This window comes from Schistocerca serialis, chromosome 2, assembly GCF_023864345.2.
Source record: "Schistocerca serialis cubense isolate TAMUIC-IGC-003099 chromosome 2, iqSchSeri2.2, whole genome shotgun sequence".
NCBI lineage: Eukaryota > Metazoa > Arthropoda > Insecta > Orthoptera > Acrididae > Schistocerca > Schistocerca serialis.
In genome coordinates this window covers 1,033,715,974-1,033,742,702 of record NC_064639.1, presented here as the reverse complement: position 1 = coordinate 1,033,742,702, position 26,729 = coordinate 1,033,715,974, and the positions used below count along the sequence as shown (strand labels likewise).

Here is a 26,729-nt window from a genome sequence, read left to right as displayed (position 1 = left end):
GGCGGGAGGGGCCGCGCAAACCGTGACATTGCTCCTCAAACCACACGGCCACTCCGCGCGGCCTAAACATCACAAATTATTTTAATCATAAGATGGCGTAAATGTGTAGAACTTCCAGAGACTGTTAGTTTCAAATTCAGCTTTCGTTACCTCAGTTGCTATAACGACGTCGTTATAGTAATTATGGTTACAAAAGTTAATAAATCAGTCAAGAAGCCTAGCTGATTGTTTCTGTTATATACAGCAGATATGCAGTTGTTAGAATCTCACTTATATTCTTAACTGACCTCAGTTAGTTCCAGTAAGATGGACGTAGAGGAATTAAGGCTGAAGTTTAAACAGATTGTATATCGTGGTCTGAAGAGTTACGTGCGCAATAAAAGTGAAAGCTAACATGATCACAACAAAGGTTATCAGAGATTCGTGCATCCGTGAAAAGCTCTATGCCCGAAGCATACAACAGCTACCGCCGTCACACCTTAGCAAAAGACCTGGCTGAGAACCCGAGAAAATTCTGGTCCCATGTAAAATCGCTAAGCGGGTCTAAGGCTTCCATTAAGTACCTCGTTAACCAGTCTGGTGTGGCAGTTGAAGATAGCGAAACGAAAGCCGAAAGTTTTAAATTGTAAGTTAAAGAAATCGTTCACACAGGAGAACCGCATAAACATACCGTCATTTGACCATCGCACAGACTCCCGTATGGACGACATAGTAATAAGCATCCCTGGTATACAAGAAGCAACTGAAAGATTTGAAAGCAAATAAATCACCAGGTCCGAATGGAACCCCAGTTCGGTTTCACAAAGAGTACTCTACAGCTTTGGTCCATTACCTAGCCTGCATTTATCGTGTATCTCTTGCCCAGCACTGGAAAGAAGCTCAGCTGACTCCACTATATAAGAAGAGGGGAAGAATGGGTCCGCAGAGTTACAGACCAATATCCATAACTTTGGTTTGCTGCAGAATCCTCGAACACATTCTGAGCTCGACTATAACAAAAATTCTTGAGAGTGAGAAGTTTATGTTCACGAAACAGCGCGGTTTTAGAAAGCATCGCTTGTGCCAAACTCAACTTGCCCTTTTCTCACATGATATATTGCAAACTGTGGACTATGGGTAACAGGCTGAGTCCATAGTTCTACATTTTCGGAAAGGGTTTGACATGCTGCCCCATTGCAGGCTGTTGACGAAGGTACAAGCATATGGAGTAAGTACACAGATTTGTGAGTGGGTCGAAGACTTCTTATTAATAGAACCTACTATGTTATCCTAGACGGCGAGTGTTCATCAGCGACAAGGATTTCGCCAGGAGAGCGCCAGGGAAATGTGAAAGGACCGATATATACATAAATGGATTGGCGGACAGGGTGGGTAGCAATCTACGGTTGTTTGCTGATGATGCTGTGATCTACGATAAGGTGTCGAAGCCGGCCGCTATGGCCCAGCGGTTCTAGGCACTTCGGTCCGGAACCGCGCTCCTGCTACGGTCGCAGGTTCGAATCCTGCCTCGGGCATGGATGTATGTGATGTCCTTAGGTTAGTTAGGTTTAAGTACTTCTAAATCTAGGGGACTGATGACCTCAGATGTTAAGTCCCATAGTGCTCAGAGCCATTTAAACCATTTGAAGGCATCGAAGCTGACAGAGTGTAGGAAGATACAAGGCGACTCAGACAAAATTTCTAGTTGGTGTAATGAATAGCGCCAACGGCCTTGTCGCAATGGTAACACCGGTTCCCGTCAGATCACCGAAGTTAAGCGCTGTCGGGCTGGACTAGCACTCGGGTGGGTAATCATTCGGGTTGCCAAGCGCTATTGGCAAGCGGGGTGCACTCAGCCCTTGTGAGGCAAACTGAGGAGCTACTTCATTGAGAAGTAGCGGCTCCAGTCTCGGAAACTGACATACGGCCGGGAGAGCGGTGTGCTGACCACATGCCCCTCCATATTCGCATCCAGTGACGCGCGTGGGCTGAGAATGACACGGCGGCCCGTCGGTACCAATGGGCGTTAATGGCCTGTTCGGGAAGAGTTTAGTTTAATCTTAGTGATGAATGGCATTTACATCTGAATGTGGGAAAATTTAAGGTAATGCGAATGAGTAGGAAGAACAAACCTTTAATGTTCGGCTACAGTATTACTGTTGTCGTGCTTGACACTGTCAAGTCCTTTAAATATCAGGGCGTAAGGTTGCAAAGCAACATGAAATGGAACGAGCATGTGAGAATTTTGGTAGGGAAAGAGAATATCGACTTCGGTTTATTTGGAGAATTTTAGAAAATAATGGTTCACCTGTAGGCAGTTGGTGCGACCCACTCTTGAGTAGCGACGCGGACTGGCAGCGCGGTTTGGGGCGCTATGACGCGGACTGTGCGGCCCCTCCCGCCGGAGGTTAGAGTCCTCCCTCGGGCATGGGTGTGTGTGCTGCTGTTAGCATAAGTTAGTTGAAGTAGTGTATAGGTCTAGGGACCGATGACCTCAGCAGTTTGGTCCCTTAGGAATTCACACACATTTGAAAATATTTTATTCTTGAGTACTGCTCGAGTGTTTGGGATTCGTAGCAGGTTGGATTGAAGGATGACTTCGAAACTATTCAGAGGCGGGCTGGTATAGTTGTTACCGATAGGTTCGGACGATATGTGTTACGGAGATGCTGCGGGAATTGAAATGGGAATCCGTGGAGAGAAGGGGACGTTCTTTTCGATAAATACTATCGAGAAAATTTAGAGCACCGGTATTTGAAGCTGATGGCCGAACGATTCTACTGCCGCCAACATACATTACGCGTAAGGGCCACGAAGATGAGAGAAATTCGGGCTCATGCGGAGGCATGGAGAGTCGTTTTTCCCTCGCTCTATTTGCGAGTGGAACAGAAAGGAAATTACTAGTAGTGGTACAGGGTACTCTCCGCCATGCACCGTACGGTGGCTTGCGGGGTATCTATGTAGATATAGATGTGAGGCAAGGCAATGGGGCGTTGAAAAGTCCGAACTACTTCTCACCAGAAAGCGGTACCAATCATCTACTTTCTGCTATTTTGCCTAGAACTGACATGGCGAGACCGTGGCTGTGTACAATTAATGTAGGTTGATTCTATTAATAGTGGCTAATTACTGTCTTCTTCTTTGTAAGAATCAACCTACATAAATCATCTACTTTGCTGCTACCTCTCCTACCTCCTCCCTACCCCCCCTCCTCCCCCCTTCCGCACAGTCAACTTGCCTACAGGAACCTTTCACGGTCGGAGGAAGAACACAGCTGTATGGTTTCCAAGGAAACAAGTTCATTGCAGTTCACGGGAGGCATCGCTTCGTGACTAGCGGTAGTGCTCCCTTTTTCTCAATACAAGTGTTGGTTTCCACAACCTTGAAAGTAAGTATACACTACTATGTTCAGGTAAATACCAAAACATTCGTGGTATAATGATCATAGTAAATCCGTGATTAAGATGGAAATACACGATTTGCACCACGAAATCAGCCTTATTGTTCCATCAATGTGGCAGTGTAGTAGCTTAATCACGTTGTCCCCGTCTGCTTGCTCTTATTACGTGATTACTCGTGGCTGATCACTTTCGTCTGTGATTCTGAATTCTGGAGATTCATCTTTAGTTTAAAGATCGATTTTATCTCTAGGAACTGGACAAGTATCATAATTTCTCATGTGTTTCTGCGTCTACGAGCAAATATGAGTTAAATTAAATTACCAGCAAATCTACCTTCAACAGTTTTTCACAATCACATCCATTATTAACAAAAATCTATTACAACCACCATGAACATTTAGCGTAACCCATAGCAAGCCTGCTGATGGCCGTATAGTCCAAATTTGTGAGCTAGTAAATTCCCACTTATTGGGAGATAGCGTCGCATTTCTGTTCTGTACCCAGAATACAACTTATTTAATTGCAGTTTTCTGTTTGTCACTGGCCTTTAGTTTCTCCCCTGTTTCCTACATTAATCAAGTTATTTACCTCTGCAGTCGACTTTCCAGTTGTAAGTGAAATTGTCCGATGTCTCCACAGTTCACGGAGCAGGAGATGAACAGGTAAGATCATTTGAATCTTATGCTAGGATGCACGGTGACAAGCTGAACGCCTCGCTTCTTTCAGTCTGCCAGCACTCCATACCATCTACAAACTTGTGTGTAGTTACCCTGTTCCATTATTGTTCCTTCCAGACTGTATAATTAATTAGTTGTAGCCTTATTGATTTACCTTGTGCTCTCATGTTCTTGTAAGTTTCATTTATTTCAGGGGCCTGGAATTTGATGAGTTGGGATTTTGTGTAAGACACTGAGTTCATGTGTATTTGTTGGATCTGGGTGCAGATAATAAAACCACGATGAAATATCATGTTCATGCACTTTTATTTGCTGGATTATGTTTCTAAACTTTATAAGCACTTGTATCTCCACAACCCACAGCCTCTTACCAGTCCCAAAGTTTCCTGCTCCACAGTCTAATTCTCCTTCGAATGGTGAAATACTTGGTTGATTTCCACATGCGTAGGAAGAGATGGCCATCGTGATATAAGAAGAATCCGCGCTCGCACTGTAAGACATGAGTATTCTTTTTCCTCGTGCGCTATTCAAGGGATGATCGGCAGAGAAATAGTCTGAATGTGTTTCTATTAAGCCTTTGACAATCCTGTAAGTGGTAATTGTACAGGGGGTTTCAAAAATGACCGGTATATTTGAAACGGCAATAAAAACTAAACGAGCAGCGATAGAAATACACCGTTTGTTGCAATATGCTTGGGACAACAGTACATTTTCAGGCAGACAAACTTTCGAAATTACAGTAGTTACAATTTTCAACAACAGATGGCGCTGCGGTCTGGGAAACTCTATAGTACGATATTTTCCACATATCCACCATGCGTAGCAATAATATGGCGTAGTCTCTGAATGAAATTCCCCGAAACCTTTGACAACGTGTCTGGCGGAATGGCTTCACATGGAGATGAGATGTACTGCTTCAGCTGTTCAATTGTTTCTGGATTCTGGCGGTACACCTGGTCTTTCAAGTGTCCCCACAGAAAGAAGTCACAGGGGTTCATGTCTGGCGAATAGGGAGGCCAATCCACGCCGCCTCCTGTATGTTTCGGATAGCCAAAGCAATCACACGATCATCGAAATATTCATTCAGGAAATTAAAGACGTCGGCCGTGCGATGTGGCCGGGCACCATCTTGCATAAACCACGAGGTGTTCGCAGTGTCGTCTAAGGCAGTTTGTACCGCCACAAATTCACGAAGAATGTCCAGATAGCGTGATGCAGTAATCGTTTCGGATCTGAAAGGTCGGCCAATGATTCCTTTGGAAGAAATGGCGGCCCAGACCAGTACTTTTTGAGGATGCAGGGACGATGGGACTGCAACATGGGGCTTTTCGGTTCCCCATATGCGCCAGTACTGTTTATTGACGAAGCCGTCCAGGTAAAAATAAGCTTCGTCCGTAAACCAAATGCTGCCCACATGCATATCGCCGTCATCAATCCTGTGCACTATATCGTTAGCGAATGTCTCTCGTGCAGCAATGGTAGCGGCGCTGAGGGGTTGCCGCGTTTGAATTTTGTATGGATAGAGGTGTAAACTCTGGCGCATGAGACGATACGTGGACGTTGGCGTCATTTGGACCGCAGCTGCAACACGGCGAACGGAAACCCGAGGCCGCTGTTGGATCACTAGCTGCGCGTTGCCCTCTGTGGTTGCCGTACGCGGTCGCCCTACCTTTCCAGCACGTTCATCCGTCACGTTCCCAGTCCGTTGAAATTTTTCAAACAGATCCTTTATTGTATCGCTTTTAGGTCCTTTGGTTACATTAAACCTCCGTTGAAAACTTCATCTTGTTGCAACAACACTGTGTTCTAGGCGGTGGAATTCCAACACCAGAAAAATCCTCTGTTCTAAGGAATAAACCATGTTGTCTACAGCACACTTGCACGTTGTGAACAGCACACGCTTACAGCAGAAAGACGACGTACAGAATGGCGCACCCACAGACTGCGTTGTCTTCTATATCTTTCACATCGCGTGCAGCGCCATCTGTTGTTGAAAATTGTAACTACTGTAATTTCGAAAGTTTGTCCGCCTGAAAATGTACTGTTGTCCCAAGCATATTGCAACAAACGGTGTATTTCTATTGCTGCTCGTTTAGTTTTTATTGCCGTTTCAAATATACCGGTCATTTTTGAAACACCCTGTAGATTAGATGTAGATCAATTTATTTACTTCGACTGCATTCCATTAGGCTTGATTTACATTTATTGACGTTCATTTCAATCTTTCTTTAAGCTAGACTTTCAGAATTTGGGCCCAGTACACTTCTCCTAGCTCTGAGATGAAGGTGCTGCCACTGCCATCCCGAGAGAATAGTGCAGCACAACTTTTAAAGGGCGAGAAACAGACGCTGCCTGGGCAGTGTGGAAAGTTCTGTTGCTTTTACTCCAGAATTTGGTGTTCCCAGCCGAACTGAGCTTCCCAGCCACCATGCTTGGCGCGAAGAGTTTGACCAATCTCCCGCGCCCGGGTTCCCGGGTTCGATTCCCGGCGGGGTCAGGGATTTTCTCTGCCTCGTGATGACTGGGTCTTGTGTGATGTCCTTAGGTTAGTTAGGTTTAAGTAGTTCTAAGTTCTAGGGGACTGATAACCATAGATGTTAAGTCCAATACTGCTCAGATCCATTTGAACCATTTTTGAACCAATCGACGTAACACTGCTCTGTCCCACTACCATCCCCTTTGTAAAAGTTTTTTTGTATGCCAAGAATGGGAAGTAAGAGTGGAAAGTTTCTGCAGCGCTCGTAAGCCTTCACTTTCTTTTTAAAAAAATGTGATTTTCTCGCCCATTGTATTAGCATCAACAGTGAGTCATCCTCTTCATAGACAATATTTTTTAAGGTAGGGAGTTGTGGAGGGAGATTGATGGTTCGTGGTCATTCTATTGCCGACTGCCGTGAGGGTCACTCGTCTCTCAGCTGACATTCGGTGGCGATGGGTTTGCTGATTTTGCGGAAATGTAAGTGTAGCAGTTGTTGTAGCGCCATCCGTTTCCTGAGCACCTCGCTACTTGTTTACTTTACCACGCAGCTTATTTGCTTACTTTAGTTATAATTTATGGCATTTTATTTCGTTGGTAACTTTGATTCTGCAAGACGCGCAGATGAACCCGATACCTCGCTCCTGTGTTAGAGTCATTTTGTTATCTGATTTGAGTTTTAGAGAACTTTATTCTCTGTGAATTTTTATTGCTAGTTTTGTGAATAAATGAAATGAGCGGACAGCATTGTGGGCTGGGAGTCCCCCATTCGGGGAAGTTCGGCCGCCTAGGTAAGTACTTATTGCATTCGACGCCACATTGGGCGACTTGCTCGTCGGAGATAGGGATTAAATGATGATGAGGACAACACAGCACCCAGTCCTCGAGCGGAGAAGATCTCCTGCCCCAGCCGGAAATCGAAACCGGGCCCCTTGGCTTGGCATTCCCCCAACGCTGACCACTCAGTTAACGGGGCGGACTGCGATTTCTGTCGGTCATTATAACAAATAAATATCTGTTAATGTCAGCCTTGACTTAAATGCCAAGATCCGTTATACAGGGTGTATCAAAAAGAAACATCCGATTTGGCACGTCTATATTTCTGAAACTAATAAAAATATACAGTGAATTCTGTTTTTTTATGAACAGGAAACTCAAGAAGTTTTTTTCATGCCTTTTCATCTGTGTTCAGTATGCCCCCTGGAGATGCACGACATATGTCAATGCGGTATTCAAATTAATCTCACACTGCAGCGAGCATGTCTTAAAGATTTGTTACTGGTAGGTTTGATCATCACGCGAGTGTTGCGGAAATGCTTCGGGTGGGAGTGTCTAGGGGAAGGGAGGCGTTCTTTTCGTGAATCGCTACTGAGGAAATTTTGAGAACCAGCATTTGAGGCTGACTGCAGTACAATTTTACTGCTGCCAACTTACATTTCGCGGAAAGACCACAAAGATTAGATAAGGTAGATTAGGGCTCGTACAGAGGCATATAGGCAGTCATTTTTCCCTCGTTTTGTTTGGGAGTGGAACAGGGAGAGAAGAAGCTAGCTGTGGTACGAGGTACCCTACGCCACGCACTGTATAGTGGATTGCGGAGTATGTATGTAGATGTAGAAGCTACAGCTTCCACAGCTGCTGTTATTCGATGTCTCAGTTCATTCAATGTCGTTGGTAACGGAGGCACATAAACAGAGTCTTTGATTAAACCCCCACAGGAAATAATCACATACAGTCAGGTCCAGTGACGTTGGAGGCCAGTAATCTAAGACTGAATCATTTGCTCCAGTGTGACCGATCCATCGTTCAGTAATCCTTTGAGTTAAAAATTCTCGCACTTCCAGAGGCCAGTGTGGCGGTGCCCCATCCTGTTGGAAAATAATGTCGGTTGAATCGCTCTCCAACTGTGGGAAAAGGAAGTTATCAAGCATATTGAGACACGTGCTTCCTGTAAGTGTTCTCGGCAAAGAAAAATGGACCATACACTTTTTCCCGTGAAGCTGCACAAAACACATTAAATTTTGGATAGTCCCTCTCATGCTGTACAACCTCATGTGGTTGTTCCATATATATTTTCACATTATCACAGTTCACCTTTCCATTTAAATGGAATGTTGTCTCGTCACTAAACACTAAGCGTGGAAGAAAACTGTCATCCTCCATCTGGCCAAGAACGAAATTACAGAACTCCACACGTTGTTGTTTGTCACCTCGAAGAGCTTGCAGTAGATGAATTTTGTATGGTTCATGTGTAAACATCGACACAACACACGCCAGACGACATAGGGGGCATCTTGAGCTTTCGAGCTGCACGGCGAACGGACTTCTGCGGACTTCTTATCAAACTATAGTGGATGCGTTCGACGTCTGTGTCAGACACTAGGGGACGACCCGGCGATTTGCCTTCACACAAACAACCCGTTTCTAAGAATTGTTCATGCCATCGTCTAATGCTCTGTGCTGTAAGAGAATCCACACCATACCTAGTACGAAAATCATACTGAACAGTTATTACTGAGTCGCACTGCGCAGAACACAGAACACGAAACGCTGTTCCTGTTGTCCCGACACCATTTTCACTAGAACTGAAGTGAGCGCACACTGCCGCTACCTAGCGGGAACCATGTAAAACTCGAGAGTTTGCTCTTTCCAACAGTGAATTGTTCACGCACATACCTCAAATAACGTAGCAGTTATGATTTTTCTTAAATCGGATGGTTCTTTTTGGTACAACCTGTATTGTCCTACAACTTTTCCATGGTTAGGCGACCCACTAATAATAAATATAACCTGGTGTACATCTGAACTTATTCTTACCCTGTCGGCGCTATCGTTGTGCAAAGTGGCCAAACTCAGCGATCAGTTGTATTAAGCAATCAGAGAAAAGAACGAACATTGGCCTCGCTCATCGTTATGTGATCAAAGATTTGCTTTGTAACGCCCATTGCACTTACTCTCCTCGCCTCTGATCCAGAGTTGGGACCCAAGTTTTAGTTTCCATGACGAGATGTAAGATTTTTGGTGTTCTTAAGGAAATCGCGGCAAGTTTCCGGTATAGCGATAGCCTTTCAAACTGTGTACATTCAATAATTTTCTATTTTTTCCGAAACAGCGACAGAACTTTCAAGAGGTCGGATCAAGTCATCATCCAGGTTGAACTGCCCGAACCTGAGTCACTTCGCTGTATTCACCATATCAAAATTCTACTGGTTACTGGTGAAGTGCCGTTCAGACGCGGACACAATCAACTGATGAAGTGATGGCGTCTTCATTTCGATGGTAAGCAATGAGAACCTCGTAACTCCATCTGACTGTGAAAACTGATAATTCCAGTAACCAGTAACTTCATTATCAAAGAGAGATTAGTTTGTGCATGAATCTCTCTTACCCGTCAATAACTAGGTGGTGGTGGTGGTGGTGGTTAGTGTTTAACGTCCCGTCGACAACGAGGTCATTAGAGACGGAGCGCAAGGTCGGGTTAGGGAAGGATTGGGAAGGAAATCGGCCGTGTCCTTTCAAAGGAACCATCCCGGCATTTGCCTGAAACGATTTAGAGAAATCACGGAAAACCTAAATCAGGATGGCCGGAGACGGGATTGAACCGTCGTCCTCCCGAATGCGAGTCCAGTGTGCTAACCACTGAGCCACCTCGCTCGGTCAATAACTAGGCTTCTGGTATACAGTTACAAATGTAATAACGTTCTGTACCACTTTATATTACTTTAAGAAACGGTTTTTGCGTCACCTGCAAAATTTTACAAAATGGAGTTGCGAGGTGTTCATTGCCTACCACTGATTTTTATATTCACACTGAAGGCCGCACTGCGCTCAACGAAGTTGCTCATCTACATGATTTAAAAGAAAGGCACCTCAGTTCAAGGCCTCACTTCAGTTCCCTGTCTCACGGCGACCTACACCGTATTAGGTAAGTGATGATAATTCAGAGAGAGAGAGAGTGAGTGAGTGAGTGAGAGAGAGAGAGAGAGAGAGAGAGAGAGAGAGAGAGAGTGGGGGGGGGGGGGGGGTAGAGAGCGTCTGAGAGGAACTGAGAGGGGTTCACACGTTTGAACTTTCACTCCGCGTCCGAGGCCAAGATGTATTTTCGTAATGAGAAGCGAATGTATGACAGCATATGAATACCGCTCTCCAGGTCCTTCGTAGCTTCTATGTTTACACTTACCCACAAACTGGTATTCATTCAGTAGCTACAGCACCAAGGCACACGTACTGTATTGTTGTTACCCACAGCTCACGAGGCAGCGTGCTCCTATTTTCATTTGTTTCTGGCAGTCTGTTAACACATCAAGGGTCTCCCTGAGGGCGAACAGCTATCTTAAGAGACCAAGTACCTGAAGTCTTACTAAAGACAATTCAAAAGTTGGAAGAAAGCAATTTTAGGGTGAGCTTCTGCGTGAATATAACAACATAATCGGATCTTAAGTGATGGATGTTAACAATGTATTTTTAAATTCTATGGATCAAGTGTTAAGCGAGTACTGTCTCACACATTGACAAGGAAGATTTTAGGAACGCCTAACGCACAGCTAACACAACAAACTACACAGATTAAATCAGATAAACTTCTTTTTAGTTCTCGTGATTCATGCACATGATGTGGAAAATACAGAATTAAATTAGGTCTACATTCGGTTTATGACTCAAGAAAAACTGTTAAACAACTTGAAAACAAATGTTACTTTTTTATAGGGCGTAATTAATTCTGATATGCGTCCGTGTGGATAGAGGATGTATGCCGATCCAGCACACAGTTCTAATCTTCCAGGAAGATTCAAATCATGGAACACTCCGCTGCAGAGTAAAGATTCAAATGGCTCTGAGCACTATGGGACTTACCTTCTGAGGTCATCAGCCGCCTAGAACGTAGAACTACTTAAACCGAACTAACCCAAGGACACCACACACATCCATGCCCGAGGCAGGATTCGAACCTGCGACCGTGGCGGTCGCGCGGTTCCAGACTGTAGCGCCTTGAACCGCTCGGCCACTCCAGCTGGCAGTAAAGATTAATTCTAGCTCTCACATGATTACGAAGTTAGTAGTCGGTGAGATGGAGCTCTGTTTAATTACATTCTCTCCTTTCAGTTTCTGAAGCAGGACGCAAAGTCTCGGCGTCATTCTGAAGTTTTTCCGTGTTTACATCATCTTTCGTTAAAGTGTCCGCCCCCGGTAGCTGAGTGGTCAGCGCAACGAACTGTCAATCCTAAGGGCCTGGGTTCGATTCCCGGCTGGGTCGGAGATTTTCTCCGCTCAGGGACTGGGTGTTGTGTTGCCCTAATCATCCTCATTTCATCCCCATCGACGCGCAAGTCGCCGAAGTGTCGTCAAATCGAAAGACTTGCACCAGGCGAACGGTCTACCCGACGGGAGGCCCTAGCCACACGACATTTCATTTCGTTAAAGTGTTGATTTGAATACGAACGGTCGGGTCATTGTATACTCGATGTTTTCATCTAGAAGACTCATTGAAGCAAGCATACTCGGAGCGCAACTGTTCTTTATCGCAGGCTCCCACTCAGCCTCTTGTTACTTGATCTAATGACTAATCCAAGGCGTTATGCACAAGTTCAAAAGATGCCGGCAAGTTTTAGGCTGAGCGAGTTTCCAGTTTGGGACCAAGTCACACTGGTCGCAGCTCCCTTCTGCCGTTCGAATTCTTCTTCCTGGCTCCTGGCTCCTCTCGCTTCCGAGAACCACAGCGTAGCGACGTGTCCTTCACCAGGGAATAGCATCGGGACGAGAGACCCACACCAGTGACTTTCTCACGGAGCCATCGCCGTGGTATCGCCGTATCGCCAGATGACAGTCCGCTTTCCCTGGCTGATGGGTCTGAAGGCAGTTGCCAGTCCTACAATAAATAAATTTTAGAACCTACCTCTGCGAGAAGCGTGGCTGCATCTCTCGAGCAGTTTACTTCTAGTGACTCATTTTTGTCACACAGCGACCAACTTTTTCATATGTGTATTACCCTTTTCGTTTCAGCAAATCTACCTTAAGAAATAATGAGATAGACTCTCGAGTAGACAATGACCCGACCGTTCGTATTCAATCAACACTTTAACAAAAGAAGATGTAAACACGGAGACACTTCAGAATGACGCCGAGACTTTGCGTCCTGCTTCAGAAACTGAAAGGAGAGAATGTAATTAAACAGAGTTCCATCTCACCGACTGCTAACTTCGTAATCATGTGAGAGCTAGAATGAATTTTTACTGCCGGCCGGAGTGGCCGAGCGGTTCTAGGCGCTTCAGTCTGGAACCGCGCAACCGCTGCGGTCGCAGGCTCGAATCCTGCCTCGGGCATGGATGTCTATGATGTCCTTAGGTTAGTTAGATTTAAGTAGTTCTAAGTTCTAGGGGACTGGTGACCTCAGATGTTAAGTCTCATAGTGCTCAGAGCCATTTGAAGCATTTTTGAGCTCTTGGCGCTGCTATTCTCATAATTTTCGTTTTGCTAGCTTGTTCTGGCGCACTTACGAACAGAAATGAGCCACAACCGTACATCACTTGTGATTCCACAGAAGAAATTATTCTTTATCTGAAATGAAAATGGTCAGATGCATTCTTCAGCAGTGTGAACCCAGCCCTGTGGTATGCCCAACTTGAGTGAAATAAATTAAAGCGATGGAATTTAACAGACAAAGCGGGAAAGCAATAAGTCCTAAAATATGGTAAGTTGTTGTTGATGTTGTTGTTGTTGTTGTCTTCAGTCCAGAGACTGGTTTGATGCAGCTGCCCATGCTAATCTATCCTGTGCAAGCTACTTCATCTCCAAGTACCTACTGCAACCTACATCCTTCTGAATCTGCGTACTGTATTCATCTCCTGGTCTCTCTCTACGATTTTTACCCTCCACGCTTTCCTCCAATACCAAATTAGTGATCCCTTGATGCCTCAGAAGGTGTCCTTCCAACCGATCCCTTCTTCTAGCCAAGTTATGCCACAAATTCGTCTTTTCCCCAATTCTATTCAGTACCTCCTCTTTAGTTACGTGACCTACCCACCTAATCTTCAGCATTCTTCTGTAGCACCACATTTCGAAGCCTTCTATTCTCTTCTTGTTTAAACTATTTATCGTCCATATTTCACTTCCATATATGGCTACACTCCATACAAATACTTTCAGAAAAGACTTCCTGACATTTAAATCTATTCTCGATGTCAACAAAGTTCTCTTCTTTAGTAACGCTTTCCTTGTCATTGCCAGTTTACATTTTATATTCTCTCTACTTCGACCATCATCAGTTACTTTGCTCCCCAAACAGCAAAACTCCTTTACTACTTTAAGTGTCCCAAATCCTAATCTAATTCCCTCAGCATCACCTGCTTTAATTCGACTACATTTCATTATCCTCGTTTTACTTTTGTTGATGTTCATCTTGTAACCTCCTTTCAAGACACTGTCCATTACGTTCAACTGCTCCTCCAGGTCCTTTGCTGTCTCTAACAGAATTACAATGTCGTCGGCAAATCTCGAAGTTTTTATTTCTTCTCCATGGATTTTAATACTTACTCCACATTTTTGTTTTGTTTCCTTTACTGCTTGCTCAACCTGTAAATTGAATAACATCGGCCGGCCTGTGTGGCCGTGCGGTTCTAGGCGCTTCAGTTTGGAACCGCGTGACCGCTACGGTTGCAGGTTCGAATCCTGCCTCGGGCATGGATGTGTGTGATGTCCTTAGGTTAGTTAGGTTTAAGTAGTTCTAAGTTCTAAGGGACTGATGACCTCAGATGCTAAGTCCCATAGCACTCAGAGCCATTTGAATAACAACGGGGATAGGCTACAATCCCGTCTCACTCCCTACCCAACCACTGCTTCCCTTTCATGTCCCTCGACTCTTACAACAGCCATCTGGTTTCTGTACAAATTGTAAACAGCCTTTCTCCCCCTGCATTTGGCCCTCCCACCTTCAGAATTTGAAAGAGGGTATTCCAGACAATATTGTCAAAAGCTTAATCGAAGTCAACAAATGCTAGAAATGTATATTTGCCTTTCGTTAATCTATTTTCTAAGATAAGTCGTAAGGTCAGTATTGCCTCTAGTGTTCCAACATTTCTACGGAATTTAAACTGATCTTCCCCAAAGGTCGCCTTCTACCAGTTTTTCCATTCATCTGTAAAGAATATTCCTTATCCCCATTCCATATTCACCTCTTACTTTTCCTTCTCTTCCTTTTCCTATAATTGAATTCCAGTGCCCCATGACTATTAAATTTTCGTTTCTCTTCACTATCTGAATAATTTATTTTATCTCCTCATACATTTCTTCAATCTCTTCGTCATCTGCGGAGCTAGTTGGCATATAAACCTGTACTACTATGGTACGCGTGGGCTTCGTGTCTATCTTGGCCACAATAATGCGTTCATTATGCTGTTTGTAGTAGCTTAACCGCGCTCCCACTGTTTTATTCATTATTAAACCTACTCCTGCATTACCCCTATTTGATTTTGTATTTGTAACCCTGTATTCACCTGACCAGAAGTCTTGTTGCCCTTGCCACTGAACTTCACTAATTCCCACTATACCTTACCTTAACCTATCCACTTCCCTTTTCAAATTTTCTAACCTACCTGCCCGATTAAGGGATCTGACATTCCACGTCCCGATCCACAGAACATCAGTTTTGTTTCTCCTGATAACGACGTGCTCCTGATTAGTCCCCGCCCAGAGATCAGGAAAATTTTACCCAGGAGGACACCATACAGTAAAGCTGAATGCCCCCGGGAAAAATTACGGCTGTAGTTTCCCCTTGCTTTCAGCCGTTCGCAGTACCAGCACAGCAAGGCCGTTTTGGTTAATGTTACAGGGCTATATCAGTCAATCATCCAGATTGTTGCCCCTGTAACTACTGAAAAGGCTGCTGCCCCTTTTCAGGAACCAAATGTTTGTCTGGCCTCTCTACAGATACCCCTCCGTTGTCCGTTGTGGTTGCACCTACGGTATTGCTATCTGTATCGCTAAGGCACGCAAGCCTCCCCATCAACGGGAAGATTCATGGTTCTTGAGGGGGGGGGGGGGCATAGTAATTAGTGTGAAGTCCGCCTGGCTAGCCGCGCGGTCTAACGCGCTGCTTCTCGAGCGGGAAAGCGTGCCGGTCAACGGCACAAATACGCCCTGCGGATTAGTGTCGAGATTCGGTATGCTTGCCAGCCTGTGGATGTTTTTCCATCTGCTTCGACGAATGCGGGCTCGTTCCCCCTTATTCCGCCTCAGTTACACTATGTCGACCATTGCTGAGCGAACACTGTCTCCACGTATGCGTACATCGTAATTACTCTACCACACAAACATTTGCCGGCCGATGTAGCCGAGCGGTGCTAGGCGCTTTAGTTTGGAACCGTGCGACCGCTAAGGTCGCAGGTTCGAATCCTGCCTCGGGCATGGATGTGTGTGATGTCCTTAGGTTGTTAGGTTTGAGTAGTAATAAGTTCTAGGGGACTGATGATCTCAGATGTTAAGTCGCATAGTGCTCAGAGCCATTTGAACCATTTTTGAACGCAAACATCTGGGGTTACACTCGTCTGGTATGAGACGTTCCCGGGGGAAGGGGGTCCACTGGGTGCTGGACCGCACAATAACCCTGGGTGAGGTGTGGGGCGGCGGTGGGGTGAGTGGACTGCTGTAGGGTTGTGAACCACTGAGGGCTACGGTGGGGACGTTGCCTCTCAGTCGTTTCTAGGTCCCCGGTTCAATACACACACCATATACAATACACAGGTAGCATGTCGTAATTTCAACAAGTGTCCCGGAAGACTCTGAATTTTTTCCCTGCAATAATTTTTAAAAAATTATCATCATAAACGCTGAAGTTTGCCCGACGGACTGTGCTTCAGTCAAGTCAGTGTACAGTATGGTTGTGAAGTACAGTTCAATATGAAACCGTAATTTTAATTATTCAACATCAGTCATGAAAGGAGAAAGGAAGAATAGAACACCAGTAGCTGCGTTTTCAGCTTGTGGAAGATTACAGGAGGCGGTGTCTCAAGCGATTCGTATGTCACGAGAGGTGTATATCTAAATATGACTTAATAGTTGAAAGCAGCTGTATCGATTGTGTCTGCGAATACAGAAGTTTTGTTAATATATTTCTTCGTTATCTCTGATCATCAAATTGTAATGTGCTCAAAATGAGAATATTAAGATTCAATCTTCAGGCGCACGTAAAGTATGCCATGGGTAATCGGGAATCCGCAAGTTAAGTTTTGCTCCATAATCCAGATAATATAAAAGCATCTTCGGATTCTGGAATAAATATTGGCATGTACCATGGATCCCCACCGGATATAAAAAGTGACCATGTTGACCCCACCTCGGCCACTATTATTACCTATGCCGACTTGCGCAATCATAAGGCTAAGTCTTGGTTCTTATGTGGTAAATGAGGTAGATACCTTTAGTAACTCCGTGTAATTTGTTCCTGAAATATATGAAAGGGTATTTTCAAACAGCTTCGATCACTTATAAAATAGTAATTTCTCTTTTAGTTTGTAGTTATTATTAATGTAGGATGTCACATGCTTGCGCGTGAATGTGTCAGTAATCTTAAAGTGAAAGATCCATACTGTATGCCACTTTGTCCCGAACGTTTTGTTGAAAACTGGAAAGCAAGGTATGTATTGTAGGCGTCTCATGTCACTGTAGCGACGGGAAGCTGCCTTCGCTTTTTTTTTTTTTTTTTTTGCGGTGCAGAGTAACAAAAATGGTTGGCTAGATAATAGACCTTAATGAATAATTAAGAGGAAACAGTGCTCTTTCTCAGTCTTCATTTCAAGAACCAAATAATTATATGGTTCAAATGGCTTTGAGCACTATGGGACTTAACATCTGCGGTCATCAGTCCCCTAGAACTTAGAACTACTTAAACCTAACTAACCTAAGGACATCGCACACATCCATGCCCGAGGCAGGATTCGAACCTGTGACCGTAGCAGTCGAGCGGTTCCGGACTGAAGCGCCAAGAACCGCTCGGTCACCGCGGCCGGCTAAATAATTATAAAGTCGATGGATTGTTACAAGGTAGAAAAATAGTTTCTTATATCCACATTATGTAAAGATGTGTGGTTTCACAGATAACGTATTCCTTTTCTCGAACAGTAAAGCTAAACGTAATTAATTGGAATTTCCGAACCTTCCTTGACACTATGTACAATAAAAGAAGCTGGCGAAATAAATTTCACATAGACGTGAACCGTGAATGCGTTAACAGTGAGAGTAAGATAACGATTCACAACATATCCGTTAAAAAGCAGTCCCTTTGGCAGCGTACGATCTAAACGCTGCCTAATTCGCCCTGGAATATCTTTGGATTCTCTTTGGCGTTGACGTCACAACTGTTACAAGCTAACTGCGGATCTCTCTGGTTAAAAGCGATTGTTTGAAATGTACACGAAGAGACGAATTGCTTTTATTGCTGCATAGCAGAAAAGAGAGTTGCCGGCTGTGCAGAATGACGTAAGTACAGATTTTTCTACTTTTACACATTGTTACTAAGCCATATGCATTGTATCCACTATCGAGAAACCATTTATGTTGCCACTTGTGTAAACTGCATCCCACTGAATAGATCTTTAAGCATAAAATAGCAACCTGCAGGTATTTTCTAAAACAGAGTTTTGGAATAAATGACGAGGTTAGCGTTTATCATTAGATATTTCACATGTGGATGAGTTAGTCTGGGAGGTTTTGATACGCCGTTAGATTTAATCGAAGGTCTGGTTTCAGTTTCAGCTTGAAACACTGACTGTGAAAACTGTTATATTCATCTCAAAAGATTTCCACAGTAATATTACAATCAGTAATTCGTACTAATCTAACATAAATGCTCAGAGGTAGAAAATAAAACTGTTCATCTCATGTTTACTTCCCGAATCTGTTACCACTATGTGAGCGTATTCTGTGCCAGAAACTACAGAAAACAGTCTTCGTCCAACATGAACTAAGATGAGGTATGTAACAAACAATGCACAAGAAAACCAACGTCTGAATCGATGCAGAACGTTCACAAATAGCTTTCTATCAGCGAAGGTAATCAATGCACAAATGAGTACTTACATCCATTAACGCAGAAATACCATCATAAAAAAACTTATCCTTGTACTACAATGATTCCTTTCTTAGAATAACGTATTTCCCGAAACAAAAAGAAACAAATGCGTAAAAAATTGTACGCTATTTGTTCAATGGCGGTATGGTTTTACAGTCTGTTTCTGCTGTGTTGTTAGTAATATAAAGGTAACTAAAAATTTCATACAGCAAGAACAGTGTTTGCAGTTCGTATGACGGTACAATAAAAACACAAACATTTCATTTGTGAAACATATGGTGTTTCTGCTGCTGTATGTACACTGAACTACATTTATTCACTTGCTGTATATTGTCCATCGGCGCGAGGTTTGCGATGCGTGCTTATAATGTTCACTTTTTCCCGAAATTTATAACATTTAAAACAAATCACGCTCTCCAAGGGATTCTGAACCACACTTTTGCTCTCGTGTGAACCGTACATTTCTGTGAAACTAACAGTTGCTGCTTTTTAAAAAATTTTATCAACACCATCGTAATTTTTCATTGAAAGCCAGGGAAACTCAAAGGAAATTAAAAGATAATTACGGTTAATGGAACGTTAGGAATTAGTTAGGTGAATTACAAATTAAGCGATGAGATGGAAGAGAACACAACTTGATGGGAAATATACATACAGTGCCACAACGATTAGTTAATCTGAGTATACAGGGACCACGCTAAGGTAAAAACGGAAAGAACTACAACATAAGAGACAGAGTATTTCGTGAAACATACGTGAAAGGACTGGGATATCATATAAATGCCTCCGTGAAGTTATGAACACCGTTGTGCCCAGATGCCTGTCTTTTCTTCATACCTCAAATGGGGTTCCACATAAGGTCGTCAGGCGTTTGGAAAACATATCCTGCATTTAACCATTTTCCTGCCATCCGGCAGAAATTTAAGAAAGATTTTTGATATTCTACAGTCAGATATTTTATTGCTTTCATTTTATTAGCGTTATTGTAATAGTTAAAAACTTTGTAACGAATTATCGTGGTTGTACGTCCGGCCCGTTTCAATCTACACACTTATAGGATGTAGTGTAGTTGATTGTTCCAGGTTAAAAACCATTAAGGCAACAATGTAACTTTCTCAGAATTAAGACTATTTAGAAGCATGCAGATATATTGAACAATGATAGTTCGTCATATACAAACGGACACTACAAATAAACTATCGGTATCATTGTGTACAGAATACAACGTGTATGATAGATGCAAAAACTGACACTGGTGGAAGCATACGGTTTTATAAACAAAAACCTTCCGTTTAACATGGGCTTACTGGAACGTTTTTGCTATTGTCACCATTACACTTTCACCCACGTTAGTTTCCGCTATTAATTGTGATACATCCTTTACACCGGTGTTTTAAGACTAAAATGTACACTGAGGTGACAAAAGTCGTGGAATATTCCTAAATCCTGTTGGCCCTCCTCTTGTCCAGCCGGCGTAGTGCAGCAAAAATGGTTCAAATGGCTCTGAGCACTATGGGACTTAACATCCGAGGTCATCAGTCCCTTAGAACTTAGAACTACTTAAACCTAACTAAGCTAAGGACATCACACACCTCCATGCCCGTGGCAGGATTCGAACCTGCGACCGTAGCAGTAGCGCGGTTGCAGACTGAAGTGCCTAGAACCGCTCGGCCACTGCGGCCGGCTGTAGTGCAGCAACTCGACGTGGCATTGACTCAACAAGTCGTTGGAACTAACCTGCAGAAGTATTGAGCCATGCTGTCTCTATAGCCGTCCATAACTGTGCTAGTATTGCCGGTGCAGGATTTTGTGTACGAACTGAACTCTCGATTATGTCCCACAAATATTCGGTGGGATTCATGTCGGGCGATCTGGGTGGCCAAACGATTCGATCAAATAGTCCAGAATGTTCTTCAAATCAGTCGCAAACAGTTGTGGCCCTGCGATATGACACATTATCATCCATAAAAACTCCATCGACGTTTGTGAGCATGACGTCCGTGAACGGCAGCAAATGGTCCCCAAGTATCCGAATATGCAGAGGACCCAGTCCATTCCACGCAAACACAGCCCACATCATTATGGGGTCATCACCGCCTTTAACAGTGGCTTGTTGACAAATTGGGTCCTTGGCTTCGCGGCTCTGCGCCACTCTCGAACCCTACCATCAGCTCTTAGCAAAGGAAATTGCGTCTCATCTGACCAGGCCATGGTTTTGCAGTCGTCTAGGGTCCAGCCCAGGAGAGGAGCTGCTGGCGATGTCGTGCTGTTAGTAAAGCCACTCGCTTCGGTCGTCTGCTGCCATAGCCTATTAAAGCCAAATTTTACCATACTGTCTTAACGGATACGTTCGTCGTAAGTCCCACACTGATTTTTGCAATTATTTCACTCAGTGTTGCTTGTCTGTTAGCACTGACAACTCTTCAAAAGCGCCGCTGCTCTCGGTCGTTACGTAAAGGTCATCGGCCACTGCGTTGTCCGTGATGAAAGTTTATGCCTGAATCTGGTATTCTCGGCACACTCTTGATACTGTGGATCTTTGAATACCGTATTTCCTAACGATTTCCGAAACGGAATATTCCATGCGTCTAGCTCCAACTACCACTCCGCGTTCAAAGTCTGTTAATCCCCGTCGTGGGGCCATGACCCCGTTGGAAACCTTTTCACATGAATCACCTGAGTAAGAATGACAGCTTAGTCAATACACTGCCCTTTTACGCCTTGTGTACGCGATACTACCGAGATCTGCGTATATACACTTCGCTACCCCATGAATTTTGTCACCTCAGTGTAATGTTACATTCAAGACATCAACGTCTGATCCTCTGATGTAGCATGATGTCCTACATTATCTCTTAACGTGTGACCGCAACTATGTTGCATTCAACACTACTGCAGTGCAGCCGAAGGATCTGTTACAGGTAGTTGCTGATGTATGACGGGCTTTTTTTTCATCTCTCATCCTCTCTTACGAGGTTGGGCTGTATCTAGAGCTTAGCTCTTTTTAGCCATAGGTGCTTTAATACTGTTGGGACTCCATTTATTTATATTATTTGGGAAAATTGGTACTTCCTGTTTTACTTGAAATATTGATTATCCAATTCAGTAACAATAATTCTTCAATAATACATTATATGTCTTCTATTCCTATTCATTATTAATTCTTTCTTTTTCCTACTTAATCTGCTTCTTCCTCTTTTCTTCTTGTTCCTGAGGGGAAATGATGTTATATCCCTGCATTCGCCTTACGGATAGGGAAAACCCCTCAAAAACCCCACCTGGGATATTGCCGGTGATGTCAACCAAGAGCAGAAAATACCTCGTATGGCCACGGCATATCCTTATCTCCGTCATTGTCTACTTATGCTTCCCCACTCACTCTCAACTTTTCTGTCCCTTTCTCACGCCAATAGCACTGAGATACGAATTCATTTAATCTGAGCGCCGAAACACCGTTATTTCTCTTTAGTTTGAAAGTTGAAAGTTTGCGCGCTTGGGGGCATTTGATTTATTTACTATCTACGAGCAAGAAGAAGTAGGCAAATAAACGAACCACGACTTCCATTTATAAAATGTGTTTCGTACATCTACGGTCAGAACTATGAAACATAGTAACTAATATATAAAAACACGATGTCTGAACACGGGCTTACTCGTAACTACTGTCGTCGAAGATCCGCAAGAGTGAGCCACAATTGTATTCTATAAAAGTTGTTAAGCTTCATCAGTTGTGTTCATAGATAGCGAGCTGCGAACTGTCCCTTTCTCGTAACTGTTATTGTGTACTACGCCCATTCAGAACGCTCCGAGACTAATTTTACTCATGGCGTATAAACGACATCAACACTGTAACTATGCTGGCAGCTTGAAGTAACAACTGTAGACAATACATGTGCATTCCACCAGTCAGCAAGCAGTACGGACAATTCTTTTCTGGCAGAAATCATACAGTTGACGAGACTTGGCGATGTCGGTATCAACTCACCACAAAATGACAAAGTGCAGAAATTCACTTAAAGGATCAACGCCTTGACGACATACCGACATTCAAGCCAGTGTGACTCGCGAATTTAACAACATCCCAAAGAAGGACATGACATTTTTATGTGGTTGTATGAACATATGCGTTGTTTTCAAGTGGGGGAGACTATTTAGAACACCTGAAGCATTAAAAACACTATCAACTTTTTCTATTTTTTATTACTCCATTCTCTAAAGTTTTGGACTGACCGTAACTCCGGTTGTAGATGCATCACAGTTTTGAAATTCACAGTCTAATGGTGAACTACAACAGAGTATTAACATAACATTTTATTTTTGTTTCTAACTAACCTTCTTGAAGTCCTTGAGCCATTCTGAAAGTATTGGAAACGTCTGGTACCAAGAGACATTTCGATGAGAAGTACATCAAACTCGGGTATGAATCATCAGTAGCCAAAAACCGAAATGTTATGAACAATCAGATTGGGAACTGATATACAGTCTTTCATATTGGTACTGGTACTACCGATTCTTGGGTCGACAGCATTTATATTACACTCAACAGTATCAGTTCACGAGTTGACGTTTCTAAAGCAATTCGCTTAACTGAAGGAGAAGGCACACAAAGCCGGCCGTTGTGGCCGAGCGGTTCTAGGCGTTTCAGTCTGGAACGACGCGACTGCCCCTAGAACTACTTAAACCTAACTAACCTAAGGACATCACACACATCCATGCCCGAGGCAGGATTCGAATCTGCGACCGTAACGTTCACGCGGTTCCAGACTGAAGCGCCTAGAACCGCTCGGCCACACCGGCCGGCTGCACCCATATCGTGGTATTCCATGAGCCCCATGGGTACTCTGCGAGACTGGAAAACTGCCAAGGATTATGTGACTATTTTGGCTGATAGGGGCCACCCCATGCTAAAATGATAATTCCCCAATAGTGATGCTGTATTCCATGACGACAGGGCTCCTATTTGCGCTGCTGACATCGTCCAGGACTGGGTTTGTGAGCACGAGTATGAATTGTCTGATTTCCCCTAGCCACCACAGTAACCAAATCTCAATATCATTGACGCTTTGTGGTATACTTTGGAGAGAAAGATGCGTGATCGCTATCTCCATCACAGTGACGACTTGAACTTGCCACTGTTTTCCAGGAAATAAAGTATCAGATTCTCTAGAAAGCCATAAAGGAACTTTATTTGACCATTCCAAGGCAAATGGATGCTGTTTTGAATGCCAGCGGTTTTCCTACACCGTATTAGGCATGATAGTGTGATGTGTTTCTGTTGTTTCCATAATTTTGTCCACCTGTAACTATGTTTCTGCCCAATCTCCTGTCTGAACGAAACAATCTACAATGAAGTGCCAAAGAAACAGTTACACCTTCCTAATATCCTGTAGGGCCCCCGCGAACACGCGGAAGTGCCGGAACACGATGTGGCGTGGACTCGACTAATGTCTGAAGTAGTGTTGGAGGGAATTGACACCATGAATCCTGTGCAGGGCTGTCGATAAATCAGAGTACGAGGGAGTGGAGATCTCTTCTGAATAGCACGTTGCAAAGCATCCCAGATATGATCAATAATCTTCATGTCTGGAGAGTTTGGTGCCCAGCGGAAGTGTTTAAACTCAGACCCAGGTCCGTTGGCATACACAATGGACATGAATGGACGCAGGCGATCAGACACGATGCTCTTCTTCGTATATAGATATAAGTTTTGCATCACTTCGGTTCCCAGAGTTCCGGAACCTGTACAGAAAATTGGAATGCAGATCAACATAAACATCATTTCCGCCCTTTTTATTGCTCATGAAAACCGCACATTGCATGTAGTACCACAATACAGCGAGACCCTCAGAGGTGGTGGTCCAGATTGCTGTACACACCTCTAATACCCAGTAGCACGTCTTCTTGCGTTGGTGCACGCCTGTACCCGTCGTGGTATACTATCTAAAAGGTCATCAAGGCACTGTTGGTCCAGATTGTCCCACTCCTCAACGGCGATTCGACGTAGATCCCTCAGAGTGGTTGGTGGGTCACGTCGTCCATAAACAGCCCTTTTCAATGAATCCCAGGCATGTTCGACAGGGTTGATGTCTGGAGAACATGTTGGCCACTCTAGTCGAACGATGTCATTATCCTGAAGGAAGTCATTCACAAGATGTGCACGATGGGGGGGGGGGGGGGGGGGGAGCGAATTTTCGTCCATGAAGACGAATGCCTAGCCAGTATCCTGCCGATATGGTAGCACTATCGGTCGGATGATGGCATTCACGTATCGTATAGCCTTTACAGCGTATTCCATGACTACCAGCGGCGTACGTCGGCCCCACATAATGCCAACCCAATACAGCAGGGAACCTCCACCTTGCAGCACTCGCTGGACAGTGCGTCTAAGGCGTTCAGCCTGACCGGGTTGCCTCCAAACACATCTCCGAACGATTGTCTGGTTGAAGGCATATGCGACACTCATCGGCGAAGAGAACATGATGCCAATCCTGAGAGGTCCATTCGGCATGCTGTTGGGCCCATCTTCATGCTGTCATGGTTGCAAAGATGGACCTCGCCATGGATATCGGGAGTGAAGTTGCGCATCATGCAGCCTGTTGCGCACAGTTTGAGTCGTAAGCACGACGTCCTGTGGCTGCATGAAAAGTATTATTCAACATGGTGGCGTTGCTGTCAGGGTTCGTCCGAGCCACCGTCAGTAGGTAGCTGTCATCCACTGCTGTAGTAGCCCTTGGGCAGCCTGAGCGAAGCATGTCATCGACAGTTCCTGTCTCTCAGTATCTCCTTCATGTCCGAACAACGTCACTTTGGTTTACTCCGACGCGTGGACTCTTCTCTTATTGAGAGCCCTTCCTGGGACAAAGTAACAATGCGGACGGAATCGAACCGCGGTACTGACTGTCTAGGCGTGGTTGAACTACAGGCAACACGAGCCATGTACCTCATTCCTGGTGGAGTGACTGGAACTGATCGGCTGGTGGACCCCCTCCTTCTTATTGGCGCTGCTCATGCGTGGTTTTTTACATCTTTGGGCGGGTTTATTGTCATATCTGGACAGTCAAAGGGACTATGTCTGTGATACAATATCCATAGTCAACAGTTCTGGGAATCGGGGTGATGCAAAACTCCGCTCGATACAATTTGAAACGAGACTCAGTGGAGGCGTAAAGCTTTATGTAGTGCAGTCATCAAGGATGCACGAGTGGGTCTTCGGCTCCGAAAGCGCATAACAATGATGTTTGCTTCAATGGTTCGCTCACTGACACTTTTTGAAGATAGAGCATTGAAATCTGCAGCAATTTGTAGAACGTTTGCGCTTCTGTCGCACTGAACAGTTCTCTTCAGTCGTCGTTGGTCCCATTCATGCAGGATTTTTTTTTCCGGCGTCAGCGATGTCGGAGATGTGATGTTTTACCGGATTCCTGATATTCGCGGCACATTCGTGAAATGGTCGTATGGGAAAATCTCCACTTCATCGCTACCTCGGAGATGCTCTTTCCCATCGTTCGTGCGCCCACTATAACATCGCGCTCAAACTCACTTAAATCTTGGTAACCTGCCATTGCAGCAGCAGTAACCTATCTAACAACTGCGCCAGACACTTGTCTTATATAGGCGTTGCCGACCGCATCGCCGTATTCTGCCTGTTTACATATCTCTGTATTTGAATACGCATGTCTATACCAGTTTCTCTGGCGCTGTGAATGGCTGCTGACAGTAACTCCTCATCTAATCTGTATTCTTTCACCATTGCAGCGCCTTGTTCAGCCCGTGAAGCAGGCTGGGGGTAGGGCTGTCCCAGGGGCGAGCGAGGCGTTCGGGGAAACGAGCGAGTGAGCGAGCAGCGGTTCCTAATGTGCTGCGCGGATCGACCCGGCATAATTGCGGCGTTAACCGGCTGGTTGGCAGCGGCCCGCTGTTCCACGCGTTAGGGCGTAACGACTTTGGGATTGCAGCCACCCACCCTCCGTCCGCCTCAGCGCATTAGCTCTTCATTACTTTATTTCGTTTCCTGTACGACCCTATGCGCCAGTGTTCTGGTCGCATAGGGCTCCACACACGGCGGCAGAAATTAATTAGCGCTGTCAGCGACGAGGCAGCGTCCAATAAAAGAACGGAGCGATATTTCTGAACCG

At 44.5% G+C, this 26,729-nt stretch overlaps 1 pseudogene; it reads left to right on the top strand.

Moving 5' to 3' along the window:
- The first annotated feature begins 1,701 nt into the window (after positions 1 to 1,701).
- Positions 1,702 to 1,819, top strand: LOC126459144 (5S ribosomal RNA; annotated as a pseudogene).
- The last annotated feature ends 24,910 nt before the right edge of the window (positions 1,820 to 26,729 follow it).